Raw genomic sequence first — 8,721 nt, 5'->3', positions numbered from 1 at the left:
AAGACTGTCACCCATGGCTTCCCAGTTAGCCCAAACCATCCTTTGTTCCCTGGGTGAATAGGAGTCCACCTGTTTCCTGTCCAGCCTCTATCTCCTCTGAGTATACGAAATAAAATAAAATAATATATAAATAAAAACAAGAGATGAGACTAAAAATGCTAATCACTGGAATAGAATTCATACATATTAGAAGAAAGAGATGAAACAACCACTATTGCTTGAATGATGTGTGTTTAGGGACAAGAGGCACTGGGGGGTCTAGTCCTTCAACAAGACTCTCATCCTGACACCCTCATTCCCCCAACAGTCTCAGCAGGCCCTTTGATGCCCCTTCCCTTCAAAGCATTCAGAGTCCTGCTCTCTACTAGGTGGAAGGGATGGTAGTATGGTTAAGGAAAAAAAAATGTCTGCTAGAATGAGTTACACATCCCCCAGACAAATGTAGCGTCCTATGCTATGAGAGGCAGCATAGCATCATGGTGAAGAGCACAGACTCCAGAGCCAGACTGCATGAGTTTACAGTCCTGACTCTGACATTCACTAGCTGTGTGTTCTTGGGCCACTCTCTCTCTGTTTCCTCATCTGTAAAATGGGGATACTAAAAATCATACCCACGTCATAGGGTTGTTACAAGGAATAAGTGTGTTAGTATCTATAAGGCCCTTAGTTCCTAGCACAAAGCAAGTGCTATGTGAGTGCTTATTAAATAAACTGTTTCCTAAATTGCTTTAGAAGTTTCTTAAAGGGTGATCCTTAATGATGGAGTTTAATAATAATCCACTTCAAGAAAAAGATGTTTGGGAGCACTCCTCACATCACATTACATGCATAACCATCTACTACTAACAAGGCCCTAAGACCCTTAGAAATCTCTTCACCCAGGATGGACTGCCCATGACTGTCTACCTTCAATGATTCTTTTGCCATCCAAGGAAAATATCCAGGACTAAATGTCCAACCTCAAAAACAAAAGCTATGGTTTTTACGCCTCTGCATCTCCAGACCTTTGCCTCCCGCCTGCCTTTGCAAAGTGCTTTCAGCTAAACACAAATCAGATTTAGCCCCATTAACAGCTGTGCAGACAATAGCTGAGGCTCATTGCTTGGCAACCTCCACCCTCCCACTTACCTCCCGGTTTCCTGCTGAATCAACTCATGCTCCAGCCCAGGTGGTTAAGGATGTGTCAGTAGGTCACCAGCATGGGTCAGTCTCCCACAGTCTGTAGGGCTGTGGGGGAAGGGAGGATGTAAATGAACCAGGGGTCAGTCCTTGTTTGTATAAAGTGGCCAGTCTAACAGGAACCAGAACCCAGTCCTTTATGAAAAGATTTGGCCTCAAACATAATACGGCTCCCAGTGGGTAGTCTGACACCAAGTGAAGAACTGTAAGAAAGCTATCGCTTCATTGTGACCTCAGCAAAGACCAAAGAAGGATGAAATTGATGGGATTTTAATGCTTCTGGTTTGGCACTAAGTTGAAAAATCTTATGAGAAGCCGGAATCTGGTAGAGCACCCTGAGAACCAGGGCTGTGGAAGTATTTTGCTCCCATTCCTTGACAAAGACAGATTGGCAGAATTAAGCAGCACAAAACTGGATTGTTCACATGCTGAAGACCCTCACTCACCAAGCATTCTGAATATAAATATTAGAATCAGGTCCAACCTGAAGCAAAACTGAGACATCTTTTTCATCTTTACTTTGTTTCTATTCCTTTGTCTCTATTTCCAGTACCCTCATAGTGCCCCCTGGCTTTCTAAGAGTCCTGTCCCCCCAAATTTCTCACCTCAAGGAAACCTGACTTTTCCTATCACTGAGCCATATGCTGGCAATGTTGTTGCCTACTCCCCTCTATATTGTTTCCCTATCTGTGGGTAAAACTGCAATATTTCCAGAATTTCTCACGTGGCCTTGTGCATCTCCACATCAATAAGTTTCCAAGGGTGGAGAGAAGTAGTCCGTCTCCATATAAATAGGTGATTACAAGGGTGGGAGGAGGAGGGCAAGGGTATAACTGGATCTGAGAAGTTTGGTGGGGTCCCTTTTTTACAGCCCAGTTGTGAGAGACAGGGGTGAGAAGTGGACGACTGCAATAAACAGGTTTCTTCCACTTTATTTCTCCCTTTGATTTCAGTTTCAAAGATAATTTGCCCTGGGCTGGGAGAAAGATTTTCCCCTGGGAGTTACACTAACCTAGCCTACATCCTATTCTTTTGGAATCTGCTTCCTAATGTATTGGCAATTTAATGAACAAAATTATGTTAAGGTATCAAAGGCTGAAAATAAATTAGTATGGTATCCTTATTTGGTATGTCACAGACTGTGAGCTGTCTTCCAAAACATTTTCTCCCATTTTTTTCCCTAGTAACATGACTAAATCACATTCCCCAGCCTCCCTTACAATTAGATGTGACCATGTGATTGAATTCTGACCAATGGCATATAAGAATAAGTTCTAGGCGCCACCTCCAGGCCAAAGCTTTTAAGAAAAGGGTTCCACTTTCCAGGCTCACTCTTCTCTTCTACCAGCTGGTGTAGATGCCAATGAGGTCTTGGGAAATTGAAGGGCCATTAGATGGGGAAAATCCAAAGGTCTAAATAACTGTGGGGAGAAGAACCATCTTGCTGGCCTGAAAACTCACCCAGACTGCTATGGGAGCAAGAAATAAACTATTGTGTTGAGATACAAAATACATGTTTGGGTTTACTCATTACCACAAACTAGTACCCTTACTAAGACACCTGGAATATATGCGTTTTTCCAGATGTCTGCTGCAGACAAAATTTCCTATTTCAAAAGGCTGAATCTCTAATAGCAGTACATTTTGAGTATCCTCCATCCCTGATGGAGACTTGGGGGATAGAGCTTTTCACAGTACCCATCACCTTACTGACAGAGACAAATTATGGATGGATTCAGCCATAGAGTATAATGGAGCAAGAAGCTGGACCAAGCAAAGATCTAGCCTAAATCCACTAACTAGGAGAGGTGCTGAGGGAGCCTGGCCAGAATACAGAAGCTGGCTTTAGCCAGGACAGTTGGGATTTCGAGAGCAGCAGCCATAGCTTCACACAATGGTCAGAATGAAGAGCTCCAACCTAACAACAAGAAATTCTAAAAAGATGTTCCAACTCAGAAGTCAAGCATAGGGTCTGTCATCACCATGACCTGTACAAATCTTGGCAGTTGACAGGCTATCAAGGAGTGGGCTGGGGCAGAGTCTAGGGAAAGAAGATTGGCAGGAGATGTGCAAGCTTCTGACTGGGGACACAGCCCTAGAGGGAGACAAGGCCAACTTACCAGATAAGCTGTAGAGTGGGAGATTAAAGCAAAGTCACCTAGAAAGAGGGGTGGGAAGCACTGCAATTCAGGGGTGGAATGAATGCACCGTGCTCACTCCTGGATCAGTATTTCAAGCTCCATTAAAGCTCTCTGAGGTTACTAGTATATTTTCTGTCATTTAAAAAATTGATTTAGGAATAGGGCAGGGAGTGGTCTGGGCTGCAAATGGGGCCGTACACCAGATAACCAAAAAGACACTAGGGAAGGCGAAGACAAGGGAAATGTGGGAGGAACTGACAAGTTAAAGATCCAGGTTTCAGCTAATGTCAATGCTGCCCAACAAATGTGCATATTCTTCAGAAAGGCATGGCTAATGTCAAACCATCCGCAAACAATTAAAAATGCATAACATCCTCCTCATTAAAACAGTACCATTAAAGACCAGAACAATTAGCACATTTAAGCATGCATGACCAGTACCTCTTTCATTGGTTAGTGAGCAAATCCTCTTTGTTCTTGCGAGAAAGATTCGACTTTAGCCAGATTCAAAGAATTATCCAGTTAATTTTGGCCATGGCCAGAGTTGGGACTTCATCTGTAGAAATTGCTAAAAAAAAATAGGCTTTCAGTCTTATTTTGCAATCGTGATCATTTCTGACACTGGGTTGTTTGTTGTACATTTATTATCTGTTTCCCTCTGAGCCCTTTCACAGCAGCAAAAGTACTCCCTCTGATGGTGTCTACGTTTCACTCACAACTAACAACAGGGCATTTTTCTGTAGGATTTTTCCTCACAATGCATCTAACAACCCCCAAAGCCAGAACCCTGACAGCACTTAGTTCAAGCTTTGATTTAGCTCTTTTGGTCCCTTTTCTGAAAAGACAAAAAAAACCTGGTATGATCTGTATTGGAAATTGGAATACACATACACGTACAAATACACGATGTACTTATAGCATATGCATAATTTAACAGCTTCGCTCTACCTGATTATAAAAGACTTTGCTTATGAAACACTTTGAAAAATTCAAATCAATGTTAAAATGCTGTCTTACCCACCTGGAAGAAGATAATATCAGTGGTGCTTACAGAGGACAGGGAATGGCAGTATCCAATCACTGCAACAAGGAAGCTGGCTGCACAGTGTGACGTGGACAGCAACAGGCCAGCCCCACCAAACAAAGCCCTACAATTCCAATAATTTGTATCAAAGAGGTTGTAAGAGCCAACAAAAGAACCAACAGCCATTTTCCCTTGAGCAGCCAGACTTATGAAGACCCCGTGACCCCCTCCGCCACCCATCCACACTGATCAGGCCTTACTTTCTTTTCTGTACAGCATGCATTTTTTCTACTCTACCCCTGAGCCAGCCAGTAATGTCCAATCCCTAACACAAGTCCCACAACCTCTTCCTGCTTTGTTCCATTGCCACACTTCACTTCACCACAGAAAATCAGTAGCGGGAACCTTAGCCCTCCCTTCTGAACATCACAGCAATGCTGTCAGTTTAAATAACAATTTTCAAACACCAGTTTACAAAACAGTGCCGGGTTGTGATGAAGTCTCACTGATTTTGTACAAAATGAGAAAAATAAGAGCACTGTAGTGAGAGCTTGTCATAAAGCTACAAGTATTCAATTAAAAGGAGTGTCCTGTATTCTGCAGTGACATCCTTCCTCCTTTCATCACGGGTGGGGGGCATTTAAAGTGCCCCTTCTTTCATGAAACTATGGTGGTAGTAGGTGATGGTTGACATTCAGCTTGTTTTTGTTTTTACTTGCCTATTTTTTCACTTTTCAAGAATAGAAATGCGCTATCTGGGAGCGGTAAGGGATAGAGACATTAACCAATTTATCACATGAGCTACTTTTAAACACACCAAGAATGATATTAGAAGGACCATGGGACTGGGGATTGCAGGGGCGGGCGTGGAAAGTAGGAGGGATCTGTTTCAGTTGGAGGAGGAAGCAGAGAGGGCCAACAAGGGGCAGCTTAAGCACCCCCAGTGAGGCGTTTTCTGAGAACTGCCCCCTGGAAGGCAGTGAAGGAGTAACAGGATAGTTACAGAGGAGGACTGGGGGTATACTGAAGATAAACTCTTTTTGATTTTACATCGAAGCCCAACTCCAACTGCAGCCTCTCATTTGCCTAATTATAGTGACTCTCAAAACTGCACATTGGGATACACTGCACTGACATCATTTGGAAATAAGACTCAAATTTTATTCTGATAGCAATTAAATTCCCAATTACCTGGAAGGCAAACACAGTTATGCAAATTATAGATGCAGGCTGACTAATATTAGAACTCAAATGGATATCACTTCAGAAGTAGGCATTTTGAATCTCCTTTCCTTTTTAAAGGCTGCAGTGAAATTTAGTTTAACTGGACTTTGTGAGTTACAGGACTAAACTCCATTAATTTTCTGAATATAAAATATTAGTTTAGCTTATCTGAAAATTGATCTTCTCCCAAGACTATCCCCTTAATCTTTTTCTCCCTCTACTTCTTTATAAATGTATTATCTAATTCAGTCACTATATTATTTATCATCTATTATTATTTATTAATTCACTAACAGTATCATAATTCTGCAATGGAATTTTTGCCATAACATTTTTCAGTACATTTGCATACTGAATAAAACCATATTGATTCTTAAGGGTTTTTATGCTCTAGAAATGCTTGCTGCAGACAAATTTGCAAACAAATTTTTATTTGGTTTTCAAAGACATTATTTTGACATGATTTCAACTGATGCCAACAAATCAAACCAAGTTCTGCAATAAATGCCTTCTTAATGGGTTTTGCGCTATTTGTTTTAGTTGACACCATTTATTATAATTTAACAGCATTTCCTTCCTAGGAAAGTCCAAAATCAATAAAAAATGGTGACATATGTTTGTATTTATTTGGAAATACAAATGCAACCAAAGGGCTCTGTCAGTGTACGATTAATAGAGTACAAGATGTTGTGGTTTGGGGGCATCTGATTGTCTGTCTTGTAATATGAATTTTGAAATAGCTTGGGATTCCTGCTCCTCGACTTTCAGGTTAGGATAGAATTTCACATTAACGATAAATCACCCTGGATGTGTGGTTTTCTATTTCAATTTGGGGCAGCATAGCTTCATCAGTTCACAAGGAGGGGAGTGCGACCACATGTGAAATGAGGAGAACAACAAGCTGGTAATAAAATGTTAAGACAAAGAAATAAACAGGGTAGAAATGTTATTACTGAGAGAGATGCTGAAACTGACATATCTGTCTTTTCTTCCAACTATCATGGTGCACAGGCTGGCAATGGAAATCCCAAAGCCCAAGATTGGGCACAGAGGTTCAGCGTCAAGTTCTCCTCACAACAACCTTTCTAGATAAATTCTTCTTCATATTGACAGGAGAGAAATATGATTAAGAATTCCAAGGAGAGAAAATGCCCTGCTCTGGGCCTGACTGCCAACCCTTTCACAAACACATTTTCAGGATCTGCCTGTCCCATGACCCAGGTTCTGTCCCTTGGTTCTCTTCTGCAGACCAGGTACAAATGAAATTCTATCATAGAATTATAACACCTCATGGTTAGAAGGATCTTAAAAGTCATTGAGTTTAGTGGCTCCCAAAGGCTAACGCAGGACTAGTGCCAAATCCTAATGAAATTTTGCAGGTCTGTGAAAAATAAGGGCAATGTGGCAGATAGCTAAATTTATTAAAGGACTTTGCTTTATTCTATTTTGGGGGTATGAAATGATGGTGTTCAAAATGGTAGAGTTTTCTTTTTTCCCTTAGCATCCTTAGTAGACGGTCAAACTTTATTTCTTGTCTCAGATCTTCATGGGGAAAGAGCTCCAGCACAATAATATTTCTGCCTCTGTTACCCCTCATTTACTCCTCCTCATGGGAGGTAGAAGGAATTATTTGATTTAATAAGTTTGAAAGAAGGGACTGAGCACCTTCCACTTGGTCCCTTTTCAGTTTCTCACTTTCTAGAGCCCTCTTGTCCATGGATGTTCACATCCTGTACCAAACAGGAACAGGAAACAGCTCCTACAGAGAAGGCCTACAGTTGTCCAGTTGGGACAATTACCGGGTTTGTTAGTTGAATGGGGACTGGCTGCAGATCTAAAGCCACAATCTCCATTTCTGCTTTATCGGTGCTAGCAGTGATATTTTACCTTCTAGCCAACTCCTGAGCCTATATATCACAATTAAAAGCTCATAGCTAACACTTACAGAACATTTATTGTGAACAAGGCACTGTTCACATGTTTTACACTTTAGGTTGGTATTATTATCTCATTTTGAAGATGAGGAAACTGAGGCACAGAAAGTTTAAGGAATTTTCCTCAGCTATTAAGTGGCACTGCCTATATTCAGTCCCAGGCAGCCATTTCCAATGAGTTTCAATCTCAGGAAGAGAAGAAAAGTGTTACCCACCGCCAAAAACTGTTATCTCAAAAACTTTATCAGGCCTCACCTGGTCAAATAATAATAATAAAGCTGGAAACCTATATTAACATAATCAAAATTGTTTTGTCTTTACTAACTAGTCATACAGATCCAGTCCTCTAACAGCAAATGACTTGGTCCAAGCATTTATGAGCTTCCAGAATCCCTTCTCCCTCTTCCTGCCAACTGTTCACCCTGCATCAATGTACCTACTGACCTGTAGTAATAGGAAACACTATCCAAGTACTGGCCTTTGTTAGGACTGTTCTAATTGACAGGAAATACTTCGTTTTTGACAGAAAATACTTGAAATCTGCTCCTAATTTGTCATAAGTAGCCACACAGCACACAGTTAATCCCTCATGGATGAAGCAGCCCTTCCTAAACATTTTTTCCACTCCTTGTTTAACAGCTTGGGTTCCTTATGTCATGGTCTAGAGCCCCTTCATTGCACTAGTAAATGTCTTCTAAAAGGACTCCAGTCTGATTATAGCCTTTAAAGTATGGTTTCCAAAAATAATCTTATAGTCCAGGTGAAGTCTGGCCAGTAATGATAAGAGCAGGCCCATTTCCTTACTAGCTCGGGATTCTACACTTTTATAAATATCTCCTCGTTCCTGCTTCCCCCAATTTAAATTAGTGATTTTTGTCAATAACTAAATCATCTGGAAGCACAGGCTCAGGCCGTAGGCATTTTCTATCTTAACTTTTATCCTGAAATTAAATGACCATCCAGTTTATATGTAATAAGAAGGTCAGAGAGGTCACTTACACCCACATATATGTCTGATACCACCTGGCACTTAGCTCCTGACCCAGATCTGCCACCAGTCCCTACATCCTTCCATGGTTACTGATATTTGATGCTGGCCTGATCTGACAATTGATCTTGTTATAGCCTTTGGCTTCCCTGGAAAGGGATCTTGTTGAATGCCAGGGGAGCTTAACAGTGTCCTCAGACCTGTCATAAATATTTCCCCTATTCAATTTGC

At 41.2% G+C, this 8,721-nt stretch overlaps 1 long non-coding RNA gene across 1 annotated transcript; it reads right to left on the bottom strand.

Moving 5' to 3' along the window:
- Positions 1-415: 415 nt before the first annotated feature.
- LOC130681730 (uncharacterized) lies at positions 416-4,960 on the bottom strand. Its single transcript, XR_008994996.1, has 3 exons — positions 4,342-4,960; positions 3,762-3,888; positions 416-1,227 (listed from the first exon to the last, which is right to left on the bottom strand). It is a non-coding gene; the product is annotated as an uncharacterized LOC130681730 (long non-coding RNA).
- Positions 4,961-8,721: the final 3,761 nt, after the last annotated feature.

This window comes from Manis pentadactyla, chromosome X (assembly GCF_030020395.1).
Source record: "Manis pentadactyla isolate mManPen7 chromosome X, mManPen7.hap1, whole genome shotgun sequence".
Lineage (NCBI taxonomy): Eukaryota > Metazoa > Chordata > Mammalia > Pholidota > Manidae > Manis > Manis pentadactyla.
Note: the sequence above shows the minus strand (reverse complement) of the source record. Positions and strands in the feature narration are given on the sequence as shown.